This window comes from Petaurus breviceps, unplaced genomic scaffold, assembly GCF_028583685.1.
Source record: "Petaurus breviceps papuanus isolate PSGF00001 unplaced genomic scaffold, PetGlider_PUasm1.0 90700, whole genome shotgun sequence".
Taxonomy (NCBI): domain Eukaryota; kingdom Metazoa; phylum Chordata; class Mammalia; order Diprotodontia; family Petauridae; genus Petaurus; species Petaurus breviceps.
In genome coordinates, this window is record NW_027187315.1 from 4,928,952 (window position 1) to 4,942,527 (window position 13,576).

The 13,576-nt window shown below is 38.2% G+C and overlaps 1 protein-coding gene and 1 pseudogene across 4 annotated transcripts in view; one reads left to right on the plus strand and one right to left on the minus strand.

Annotated features, from left to right (window-relative positions):
• DDX3X (DEAD-box helicase 3 X-linked) overlaps positions 1-13,576 on the plus strand; it is a 78,329-nt gene that overhangs the window by 38,601 nt on the left and 26,152 nt on the right. The window lies entirely within an intron of this gene.
• Positions 6,201-6,817, minus strand: LOC138144374 (large ribosomal subunit protein eL29 pseudogene; annotated as a pseudogene).

A 13,576-nucleotide genomic window follows, 5' to 3' on the forward strand; every position in this document is an offset into this window, starting at 1 on the left:
AGGGAGGGAGGGAGGAAGGAAGGAAGGAAGGAAGGAAGGAAGGAAGGAAGGAAGGAAGGAAGGAAGGAAGGAAGGAAGGAAGGAAGGAAAGAAGGAAGGAAAAAAAGAAAGGAAGGAAGAAAAGAAGGAAAAAAGAGAGAAACAGAGCTCTAAGAAATGAGAAGGAATCTGACAAGAGTTTGAAAGCTGTAACAAAGAAACATTATCGTGGTATTGAAACATTGCTACCCTGACTGAGAAGAGAGGGCTCTAGAACAGTAGAATTATTAAAAAAAAAAAAAAACTATAGAAAAGAGTTGTCAATTAAGAGGTGACACTTTTGTACTTGGCAGTTTTTTTTTCTTTTTACCTTAATTTGTATTCTGTTTATTTATGTTTAAAGTAAATGTAATTAGAAAGTATATACTTTCTTCATGCCAGTGAACTTGGTACCTTCTTTTGTCTTTCCAAATACAATCATTTCTCTCCACTGCTGTGAGATAGATTGGTAACCACTATTATTCATTGATCTTTATTTTATTGATGAAGACACAGGAATGTGAAGTGGTTTATCATCAAGCGAGTCTTTACATCTACTCCAAGTAGAGCATTTAAAATATATAATTCAATGGTTTGGAAAACCGTACTGGGCATATCACTATTTCCACAGCTATCAGTGTTTAATATTTTAAAAAAATGTCAGTTACAGGAAAAATTTGTCCTTCCATAGGATCACCTATTAAGAGCTGGAAGTGGGGGGGAAACTAGGTGGCGCAGTGAATAGAGCACTAGTTCTGGAGTCAGGAGGGCTTGAGTTCAAATATGACCTCAGACACTTAACACTTACTAGCTGTTTGACCTTGACCTTGGGCAAGTCACTTAATCCCAATTGCCCTGCCCTCCCCCCTCCAAAAAAAAAAAAAGAGCTGGAAAGGAATACAAAGATCGTATAGTCCAAGTTCTTCTCCTAAGGTTCATATAGCTTAAGTGACTTGCTTAAGGTCACACAAAGGTAGACTTGAACCCAACCCTGTTTCATACTGTAAATTTAAGGGGTGATATCTCTAAGAGGTACCACCTTATAAGCAGAAGTTGAATTCTGGGAATTGAAGTTCTTTGGACTGGAGATGAATCTCTTGGTGTGCTCTCTTCATATGAAGGACACTAGGACACCAGGGTATCTTTCTTCTCTCAGGGCAGGAGAAGAAGCCCAACACCAAGTTTGAACAGAGATTGAAGAAATGGAATAAAAACTGGATTGGTAGCCTGAGTTGGGGGCAGGGGAAAGGGAGACAGAAAAAGGAAAAAAGCATTTCCTAAAAACCTACTGTGTGCTAGGCCCTATGCTAAGCACTTTATAAATATCCTCTTATTTGATTCTCATAGAAACTCTGTAAGGTGGATGCTATTATTGTCTCTATTTTACAGTGGAGGAATTAAGCCTTGATAAGTTGAGGGGAAGCACTGATGCATCTGGCTGTATAGCCAGTCTTTGAGTAGGTGGCCACTGCTACATCCATTAAGGCACTTGTCTACCTGGCAGATCTCTGGGGAGGGGCATGGCTAGAAAAGACTAAGGCTCACAGAGCTTTTCTCTCATGGAGAGTTGATGAAAAATGATGACTGCTCTCTGTATGCCTGAGATGGTAGACATTTACTCCAAAGGGTTTTTTTTTCTGTTTATTCTTTAAAGTTAGTTCATAATTCCTGATTTAGTTAGTATTCTAAAGCCAACTTACTCTGGATAGAAATATAATTGTTATAACCTCTTTGCCTATTTCATTATCTACAAATAAGGGGTTATAAAAAGAAGGAAATAGTGATTATATTAATATTCATGTGACCCATTGATAAAGCTGAATACTATGTCCATTGTCAGGATCAATATGAGACAAAATGATATTGATTTATTAATTTTTATACACATCCTAAAGCAGGCAAAGCTGGACCTGGGGTTTTTGGTGACAAAATGATCAGTCACCGCTGCCATTTGGTAGAAGGCTAGGTTGGCAAGTTACTCTTCTTTCTTCCCTGTATCCTTCTTATCTCTACACACCTACAGTGACATCTCTCTGCAGGGTTGAAGTTGAAGTCAGTGACTATGAGTAGGTTATGCCTGGTTGGGGGAGAAAGAGAATGTGTGGACCTGGCCAGCAATAACCACACTCCAAGAGTAGGGGCCAGAGGAAGGAGTGAATTCCATTTCCCTTTCATTTTTACTTTACTCTCAGCCTCAAAACCCAGATAGCACAAAGACTATATAGAGATAGAAGTACACATGAGTGTTTGAAAACAGAATAGGGCCACTGATCTGTTCACATTTACCTAGGGACTACTTCGGTGGATATGTAGAGGAGTAGATGATAATTTTTCTCACCTAGTGAAACAGATTGTTTGACAAGTAATATGTGGACAGAACTAAAGAACAAACAAGGCAGAATAGTGCGGGTGGCAGTCTGTGGGCAGCAATTTTCTTGCTTTTATATAATAATTTGCATGGAAAAAACAGTATTGTTGGCCTTGTTTTCTACTTTGATCATTAACTAAAATTTAACCAATCCAATTATCATTTACATATTCCATATAGCCAGCAGAGAAACTGAGTTCAAGTCATGAGAGCATCAGAACAATGATCTACAAAATGGTAGCATAAAGAACAAATATTTAAGGGAATAAATACATTTTTAGTAGCTAGGGGAAATCCTAGTGAAGACCCTGAAAAGCATCTCAGTACCCCCAAACTGTATCATTCTCTTGATGTAGAACAAAGGTTTCCAGACTTATTTGGCCTACCGTGCCCTTTTCAAAAAAATTACACAGTGGCCCCCTAGAAATCTACTTTTTTTAAACTTTAATGATTTTTGAAAAAATTTGCATCATTTCAAAAAATATAAAATATTGTTTTAAAAATAACACATCTTAAATTTAATAATTTATTATTAATTTGTGTTTTTCCTGCATTGAAATTTTGATGACACAATATTGTGTCATGTAACCACATAGTATCATATTGTAAACAAGTCATTACATGTGATATTTCTGCCAAAGCATTCTGGATTTCCCAGTAATGCAAGACACCCTAGCCTGTTGGTGGACTTGCGTTTTTGTGTGTATATTTGGAAAATAATGTAATCACTAAGACTTTAACTCTGTTACACAACAGATGAAACATGGTTTTTCGAAACTTTCTTATCTTCTTTTCTTTCCTTATGCTTCCACTGCCCCCTTATTTTTATTCAACTTCCCCCAGTTGCATCCAAGGCAACTACAGCCACTCCTCTCCCCCATTATTGGGGGGGGGAGGGCCCCCAAGAGTCAGTCTTGCCCACTTTGTGAACCTATGACAGGGACACTGACTTCTGAAAGGCCTAATTAGAGTAATCCCTTTTCTTCCAACTGTCTTTAGATAAGCAGTCTTGAGAGTCACTAAGGTGTCTATGAAATTTTTACAGATAAGAGAGTTCTTACAGGGCTTTACCTTGACTGAACAGGTGTAACCTAGAAGTTCTTCAGATGGTCATTATTCCATTTGAAATCGAGAGACTCCCTTTGTTCACTCTGTCTTTCTATCTCAAGTCTGCCTCAAATTCCTTGTCTTCTATATTCACTTAGCCTGAAAATATTACAAGACAATAAACTACTAACCAATTGCCTGAATTTTTCTTTTCTTCCTTGGCTCTGTTCCAACACCGTACTTTCTATTTTTGCATTTTCTGTTGCTTCTGTATGTTTGTTTCTTAGCATAACAATAGAAACACAGAAGTACAGCAAACACACAACTATTGCTCCTTAATCTTCATCCTGATCTCTAGTTCCAGATGCATTACCCCAAACCAAATTCAACAAGTCAATGCAAGTTCAGTTCAGTGTATTTATTCCCTAAACCAATCCTGTAACTTTGGTGGTAAGCCTGAGCCACTAGGCCACAGTGTCTTCCTCCAATGATAGGGGAAAAAAAAAACAGTTCAATTTAAATCATTATTTCTTTAACTTCCTGAGTATTACATATAGCAGACCCAACCCAAGTTAGACTCTATCATCTTTATGTGGTCTTCCACATTCCAGCTCAGGCACCTGGTGGGTGGGTGGGAAAGCCTACAGATAGGTTATAATTAAACCCTATTTAAGTAATGACTCTTTTCTGCTCTTTAATGTACTAGCTATTGACCATCAAAGTTTCTCAGTATGAAAATGAAATTTACAGAGTAGGATTTAATTTTCAGTATTCTCAAGTACAGAATAATCCATTTCTTAATTCTGTGATGGCCAAAAGGAAAAATATGTCATTTTAAAATATCAAAACTGGAATAATTCTGAAAAGATATAACTTAAAATAATTTTAAAAGTTCTATATAATGTTTTATACATGGATAAATACATGGGAATATCTTGCAATGTATGAGACAGATCACTAGGCAAGAACCTGGGGCTAAAAAGTTTTCAAGGATACTCTTTCATGGTGTTTGCTAGTTACCTATCACCACCGCCCTCCTCAGCTTTATGTCATCTCCAAATTTGATAAGGCTGCTATGTAAGCCTTCATTAAAGTCATTTGTAAAAATGTTTAACAGCACTCCACTAGACACACCCTGCCAAGTTGGCATGGATAACTACTCTTTGGGTGCTTCCAACCAGTTCCAAATCCTTTTAATTTTACTATTGCCTAGCCCATATTTCTTCATCTTTCTCATAGGAAGAGTAGAAGATAACTATCTCAAATGTAACTAAAATCTGGGTAAATTGTAGGGATAGTATTCTTCTGAATTAACAGTATAGTAAACAGTGTCAAGAAAGGAACTAATGCTTATCTGGCATGAATTTTGTTTTTGTTTTGGTTTTTCCTCTTCCTTATGCAGGCAAAAAGGGGTCCTTATGAGATTTCCCTTAGAGGTATCCTTCTTCTGGACTCTGAGTATTGGTGCCTTTCTGGAGTCCATAGCTGACTCCTCTCTCCATATTGCTATGGACTAGCTGGCCCTTATCTTTTTATGCCCTCAGAAGCTGATGCCATGCTAGAGTTATAGTCCTTCCACATGTTTCTTCTGTTGTTGGCCACCACATTTTAACTGCTCCTGCTATTATCTCTGGTTGCATCTTTTATGTACAAACTCAGTTTTGGCTCACCCATTCATGAATCACTCATTCTTTCAGGTCCATAACCAAAGAGAAGATTTTTCACTATTACCCAGGACACCAAGCCTAGAGATATCATAGCCAGAAACTCAAAGCTCTAGATACTGGATTGGAATCAGGCATGGAATATGTGAATATGTTATGTATAAACCATCAGGAAGGGGAAATCTGGGAAAGCTCTTCCTACTGTTTATAATATATTCTAGAATTTTTCCAATAATCAAAATCAAGTTCACTATAGATTGTAGAAAACATTCTTTTCCCCTTTTTCAAAAAGTATGGTACTGAACCTTTCCCAGGCCTTTAGTAGCTCTTCTCTTCTCTAATATCTTCCAAATATCATGGACAGTGACTCAGCAATCATTTCTGCTAATTCTTTGGGTTCACTAGGTTTGAAGATCACTTGATCAATTTGACTTGAATTCATTTAGTGCAGCTAGATGTTCTCTTATGTGACTTGGGTATTACCGTTAGCCACTTTTTGTCCTATCCTTTCTAGTTCTTTTTAAAATTTTTTTTCTACATTTATTTATTTTAGTCTTCAACATTCATTTCCACAAAATTTGAGTTCCAAATTTTCTCCCCGTCTCTCTCCTCCCCCCCTCCCCAAGATGGAAAGCATACTTGTTACCCCTTCCCCCAGGCTGCTCTCTCCTCTATCATCCCACTCCCACCTCTTATCCCCCTCCTCCTCACTTTCTTGTAGGGCAAGATAGATTTCTATAAACTATTGCTTGTACATCTTATTTCCCTGTTGTAAAGACAATTTTTAACATTTGTTTTTAAAACTTTGAGTTCCAAATTCTCTCCTTTCTTCCTTCCCCACTCACCCTCATTGAGAAGGCAAGCAATTTAATATAGGTTATACATGTATAGTTATGTAAAACACTTCTATAATGATTCTTTTTAAAATTTTAAAAATTTTAATCAATTAATTTATTTTTAGTTTAGAACATTCAGCTCCACAAGTTTTTTTTTTTTTAATGACTCACCATTTACTTTATTTGTACAAAATAGTGAATAATCATACCCCGGCTGGGAAAAAAAGGGAGTTTTAGCTTTAAACAAGTCCTTCTGTTCTGAAGCATCTATTTTGAAGTCTTGGGACCAGCAGCTTTAGCCCCAGCATCTTTGGGTTTGGACTCAGCAGGCTTAGGAGCCTCAGACTTGGCTGCCTTGGGATCAGACTTGGCGGCCTTAGCATCAGATTTGGTGGCCTTGGGGCCAGATTTGGTAGCCTTGGGATCTGACTTACTGACCTTGGCAGCAGACTTGGCAGCCTTGGGGTCAGTGGGCTTGGCAGACTTGGGATCAGTGGTTCTGGCAACCTTAGAGTCAGGCTTTGTGATCCTGGAGCCTGGACATTTGATGCCGATCTTAGAACCTGGATGCTTGGTAGCCATCTTGTGGCCAGCACACCGGGCACTGGCCTTGGGGATCTTGGGCCTGAGGAGCTTGGCTTTGGAGGCCTTGGTGCTCAGGGCCTTGATGGCCTCTGCTCGGGCCTTGATGGCTTTGGTGTTGTTGGCCTGCATCTTCTTCAGCCCCTTCTTATTGTGTTTTTTGGCAAAGCACATATTTCTCAGAAACTTGGTGTCAACCCCTTTCAGACACTCGTATCTCTGTGACCTAGGTTTCTTGATCCCATTTCTGTGCCATTTTCGTGATTGGTTGTGAGTGGTATGGTTCTTAGACTTAGCCATCTTTACACCACAGCCTGCGCTAACAGCCACTCCATTGACCGGAAGAAGCCAAAGGGAGAGAGAAAGAAGGAAGCTAGCTCCACAAGTTTTTGAGTTTTAAATTTTCTCTGCCTCCCTTCCCCTCCCCAAGATGGTGTGCAATCTGATATGGGCTCTACATATATATTGATATTAAACATATTATCACATTAGTCATGTTGTAAAGAAGAGTTATATCCAATGGAATTAATCATGAGAAGAAAGAAACAAAACAAAACAAAAAGGAGAGAGAGTAAATAGTATGCTTTGATCTACATTCAGACTCCATAATTCTTTCTCTGGATGCAGATAACATTTTCCATCATGAGCCTTTTAGAGTGATCTTAGAACCTTGCATTGCTGAGAAGAGTCAAGTTTATCAAAGTTAGTCATCACACAATATGGCTGTAACTGTGTTCTGTGAACAGAATCAACCTAGTTCTGTTCCCCTTACTCAGCATCAGTACATGTAAGTCTTTCCAAGGTTTTTTGAAGTTTGCTTGCTTATCATTTCTTATAGCACAATTACATTCATATAACACAACTTGTTCAGCCATTCCCCAATTGATGGGCATCCCCTCAATTTCCAAATTCTTGGCTACAACAAAAAGAGCTGCTATAAATATTTTTGTACATGTGGGAACCTTCCCCATTTGTATGATCTCTTTGGGATACAGCACTAGAAGTGGTATTGCTGGGTCAAAGGGTATGAACATTTTTATAGCCTTTTGAGCATAAAATGTTTGGATCAGTTCACAACTCCACCAACAATGCATTAGTGTTCCAATTTTCTCACATCTTCTCTAGAATTTATAATTTTCCTGTTTTGTCATGTTAGCCAATCTGACAGATGTGATGTGGTACCTAATAGTTGTTCTGATTTGCATTTCTCTAATCAATAGTGATTTAGAGAATTTTTATATGACTATAGATATCTTTAATTTCTTCCTTTGAAAACTGCCTGTTCATATCCATTGACCATTTATCAACTAGGGAATGACTTTTATTTTTATAAATTTGACTCAGTTCTCCATATATTTTAGAAATGAGGCCTTTATCAGAGCCACTGGTTGCAAAAATTCTTTCCCAGTTTCCTGCTTTCATCCTAATCTTGGTTGTGTCGACTTTGCTTGTATAAAAACTTTTCAACTTAATGTAATTAAAATTATCCATTTTGCATTTCATAATGTTATCTATCTCTTGTTTGGTCATAAATTCTTCTGTTCTCCATAAATCTGACAGGTAAATATAATTATTTTTAAAACTTGTTTTTGTTGATGCCCTGTGTTTTTACATCATATTAATTTCCACATATATCCTACCCTTACTAAGCAAACCTCTCTTTGCAACAAAGATTTTTTAAAAAGAGAAAAAAAGTTCAATAAATCATCCTACATGTGAACTCAGGTCTTTCCAAGGTACTTCCCTCATAATATATCAACTCTCTCAGAAGCAGCTTCCTATTGTCCTCCATGAGGAAATGCCAATCAAGAAGCTGATCAGGACTGTACATCCTCCAGACCTGCATTACATGTGGATATAATGGAATATTATTTCTGTGAAAAAAATATGAAAAAAATGGATTCTGAGAAACCGGAGAGGATTTTATGAACCAATATATAATGAAAAGAGCAGGAACACTACACAATATAGTCATTGTAAAAGACCTGTAAAAACCTCAAGAATTATGATCAATGGTCAGCCATGACTCCATAAGACTGATTCAATTCAATTCAACAAACATTTATTAAATGCCTACTATGTGCCATGCCAGGTATTGCACTAAATACTGTTTTTGTTGTTCAGTCATGTCTGACTCTTTGTGACCCCATTTTGGGGTTTTCTTGACAGGTTCTGGAGTGATTCACCATTTCCTTCTCCAGCTCATTTTGCAGATAAGGAACTTGAAAAGCAAACACGGTTAAGTGACTTGGCCAGGGTCGCACAGCTAGTACATGTCTGAGGCCAGATTTGAACTCAAGAAGATGAATCTTCCTGACTCCAGGTCTGGCACTCTATCCATGTTTAGCTGCCCCAGAGCTGCATGATTAAATGATACTGGAGTACTAATCACTGATCCCCTTACAAGCTGAAGGATCTAGCTAGTAGGAGCCTGAACTCATGGTAAAGGAAAGAAATATCCTAAACAATCAGGGCACCTTAGGATCCTAAGAGGGAGAATTAGCAGGTTGGCCCTGAGAGAATGGGTCAATAACATACTCATTATACATAATCATCATTTGTTTAGGGAGGTAATCATATACATTCTTGTGGAGAAGGTAGAAAGATATAGGTTACATGACAATTCAATCAGATGAATTTAGAACTGGTTAGATAGCAACTCTCAAAGAATAGTTGTGAATGGTTCAATGTCAGCATGTCAGGATGTCTCCAGTGAAATTCCCCCAAAGTTTGTGCTTCATCCAATGCTACGTAATATTATCAGTGACTTGGATAAAAGCATAGATTGTATGCTCAGGAAATTTGCAGATGACATCATGCTGGGACGGATAGGTAACATGCTAGATAATGGATTCAGGATCCAAAAGGATCTTGACTGACTAAAGCACAGGGCTGAATCTAACAAGATGAAATTCAATAGGGATAAATGTAGAGTCTTGCAATTGGATACAAAAACTTAATCTCATAATAAAAGAGAGGTACAGTTAGATGGCAATTATTTTGAAAAAGATCTGGGGGTTTTAGTGAATTGAAATCAAAGTAAGTCTGCAGTGTGATGTAGTAACAACAAAACTAATGTGTTCTTGGGCTACATTAAGAGGAGCTTGACTTCAAGGAATAGGTAGGAGATAATTCTATTGTACTCTGACCTTGTCAGACCTCATCTAGAGTACTATGTTAAGTTCTGGGCACCATAGTTTAAGAAGGACATTAATAAGTTGGAAGTCATCCAGAGGAGAGAATCCAGGAAGATAAAGGACATTGAGATCATGTCATGTGAGGATCAGTTGAACAAGCTGGCCATATTTAATCTAGAGAAGACCAAGGAGGTTCAAGTATTTGAAGGCCTGCCATGTAGAGAAGGAATTGGATTTGTTCATTATGGTCTCAGAAGGGGATAGGTGGCATAGTCAATTAAGGACTGATCTCAAAAATTAGGAAGAACTGGGTTCAAGGTGGCAGTTGAGGTCACCTTCACTCTCAGATTCCTTAATTTTTTTTTTTATAAGCAATCGGGGTTAAGTAACTTGCTCAAGGTTACACAGCCAGTTATTTCTGGGTGTGGTGCTAAGTATCTGAGCCCAGATTCGATCCCCAGATCATCCTGACACTGGGGCAGGTGATCTTACTCGCTGTGCTACCTGGCTGCCCCTCCTTAATTTCTTTTGCTACAACAAAAAAGTATAGTCACAAAAATGTCTATGACTCCTGGTGATATTATTAAGTCAAATGGTATGAAGACTACCACGATGTGGGGTATATTCTTCCAAATTGCTTTCTAGAATGGGTGGATCAATCCACAACTCTACTAATAATGCATAAGTGTTCCTATCTACTGACAACCCTCCAATAATTTGTCATTTTCCATGTTTGTCATCTTTATTAATCTGATGGGTATGAGGTAAAACCTGAATTGTTTTGATTTGTACATTTTTAGTTTTGTAACCAGCATTTGTACACATTTTTATTTATTTATATGATTGTTTATAGCTTCCCCTTCTTTTGTGAATGATCTGTTAATGTCTTTTGATCATTTGGTTATTGGGTAATGTCTCTTGGTCTTATATGTTTCTTTCAATTCCCTTTATATCTTGGATATCCTATCTTTGTCAGATTTTTGCCAAGATTTTTTTCCCCAGGTGTTTCCCTTCTAATTCTAACCGCATAGATTTTGTTTGTGCAAAAACTTTCACGTGTAACACATCTACCTACTTTGTGAGCAGTGCCCTGAAGGTGCTGCACTGTGTGTGTGAGAGAATGTTGAGCTATAACATTGCATGCATGGAGAAGGGACTTATTTCTGTTTCATTGGAGATGAAAGGATCAAGAGAGGACTTGAAAGACACAGTTCAAGAGAGAGATGAGGCACAGACTGAGTGGTAGACTGGGGCCCCAGAATTGCAGACCTATAGGGAAAGTTGCCACTCCATCATTTCCCTTGGCTACTGACACCAGCCTTCTCCTTCATGATTGATTGTGACCTCTGTTCTTGATTGAACTGAAGTGTTTTATTTTACTCCCAACTAAAGAACTCATTTACTCTGCTGTTTTTTGGTATATTCTAATCTGTATAACAACTATGGTTTCTCTTGGCTACTTTCTTTGATAAGAGGTTTGCTGGTTATTTGTTATGATCTTTTGTGTAATCAGAATTTGGTGATAACTGTCAAGTGTAAGCTAAGGATTACCATAAAAGTGATCAAGGAAGCAGCTTTCATTCTGAGCCTCTTAAAATCATAATCCTTGTACTAGAGCTATTTAAGAGATGGCAGATAGATATAATTCTCATTTAATAGCTTTAATAAAGACAGGAGAGATCACCCAGCTGAAGCAGTTATAGATCTTGCCTGCCCCTCTCTCCAGTCAGGTTACTGGTAGTGCCAGACAGTCCTACAATTTCTCTACAAAGATAGACCAGATTCCAGCTCATATCTATTATGCCACCCACAAGCTACATTTTTGTATATTAGATAGTATATGTATATATGTATCTATCTACCTATCTCTCTCTCTCTCTACCTTTGAGGTGTACATGTTGCCCATCTAAGTTATATGTATGTCATCATGAGTTTGTCAAAAAGAGGATTTCAGACAGGTGTGAAAAGTTATTTCTAGAATCTAGTCTACCCCTTTCCAAGGAAGACTTTGCTTCTTTTCTTGCTGCTTTGATATACTTAGAGAAGATGTATCAGACCAGAATTATATCTGTCTATGCCACCTCCCTCACCATATTATCTTAACTATTTCCTATTATCCAGGGAAAATAATTTTTAGGTTCCAGTCACTTTTCTTCATCACTGTAGTTTAATGTATCCCATGTTGTATCTGAAGGTTGATTCCCTTCCCACCAAATGCCATTTAAACAGACCATCTGTATTGCCAATGCAATATTTACAGCACCCATGATCATGATAAAGACTGTGCCTATAAGTATCGCATGACATTTGATCACAAAATTTACCAAACCCTCCAGAGAGAGGATAGAACTGAAGCATTTATTTAGACACCAGAGAACAGAATCTCAAAACCAGTAAGCCGATTCTATCACAGTACCAAAGACATTAAGAAGCCATATTAACACTGAGAGCCACAGCATCCTTCAGCTTTCCCACAAACCAATACGAGATCAATTTCTACTCACAAGCCTATCTGACTCCTTGCCTGAGCATCCTCTCTCTCCCAACATTTTGCCAGATCTGACCCATTTCCTGTGGGCTCTGCCTCCCTTCAGCAAACTCCTCTCACCACAGGCTCCATGTGAACCTACCACATTCAGTCTATTAAAGGGCAGAGTTTATCTTCACAGCAGGGAAGCTTCCTGTGGGCTCTGCTCCACTCTTTAGCAAATTCCCTCCATCACAGGCTCCATGTGATTATATTCAGCCTATTAGGGGGCAGATTTTACTTTCCCCTAGGTCTATTAAGGGGCAGAGAAGATCTTCAAATTCCCATTCCCATTACACCATCAAACATAGTGAATAATTAATAAACTCATTTATCCAAACTGAAGGCAAACAAACATAAGACAAATTAGACAGATTAAAATATACTAGGCTTATTGCCTGGGAGAGTAACTGAGCTTTCCCACTGAGCACGAGATATTTCAGATCAATGAGAGAGAATCCCTAATTTTACCCAAAATAAAATTACCCAAAGTCTCTGTTGAAGTAAGCTTGGAATAGGGACATGACAAAGGCATTGTTTTCTCGATATTTCAGCTTCTTCCTTGAACTCTCTCTCCCTTCAGAACTTCTTTCCTGGGGGGCTGCTAGGTGGTACAATGAATAGAGCAATGGCTTTGCAGTCAGGAGGACCTGAGTTCAAATCTTACCTCAGACACTTAACACTTACTAGCCATGGGACCTTGGGCAAATCCCTTAACCCCAATTGCCCAGCCTTCCCCCCTCCAAAAAACCCCAAAATAAAACAAAACAAAAAACTCCTTTTCCTGAGCCTATCCTCTCAAAGTTGGAAGCCAGAACAACTCTGTGCTCTCAAGCTCTCACCAACTACAACCCTTATACAGGCACAGAGGAGTGCAATCATTCTCTCCACCAATGAGGAGAGTCTTGATCAAATGCATAGGTTTGAAATTGTTCATTTTATCTCCCATGAGCCTCTCTATCCCCATCTATGGGAAGTCTTTCCCAACCAAACTTAATTCTAGTGCCTTCTCCCTTTTAATTATTTCATATTATTGAGAGATAGTGGAGGATAGAAGGGCCTGACATGCTATGGTCCATTGGATCATGAAGAGTCAGATGTGACTGAATGACTAAACAACAACAAAATATATTCTATATATAGCTTTTAAAATACATATTTGATTGTTTGTTGTCTCCCCTCATTAGATTATGTGCTCCTTGAGGGCAGGGGCTTCATTCCCAGTGCTTAGCACAGTGCCTGATAGTAGGTGTTTAATAAATGTTTATTGATGACTATTCCTTTTTAACAATGATTACTGTGTGGCAGACCCCTTATTAAACAGCAGATACAAAGAAAGGCAAAAAACAAAACAAAACAAAAAACAGTCCCTGCTTTCAGGGAGTTCAGAATCTAAT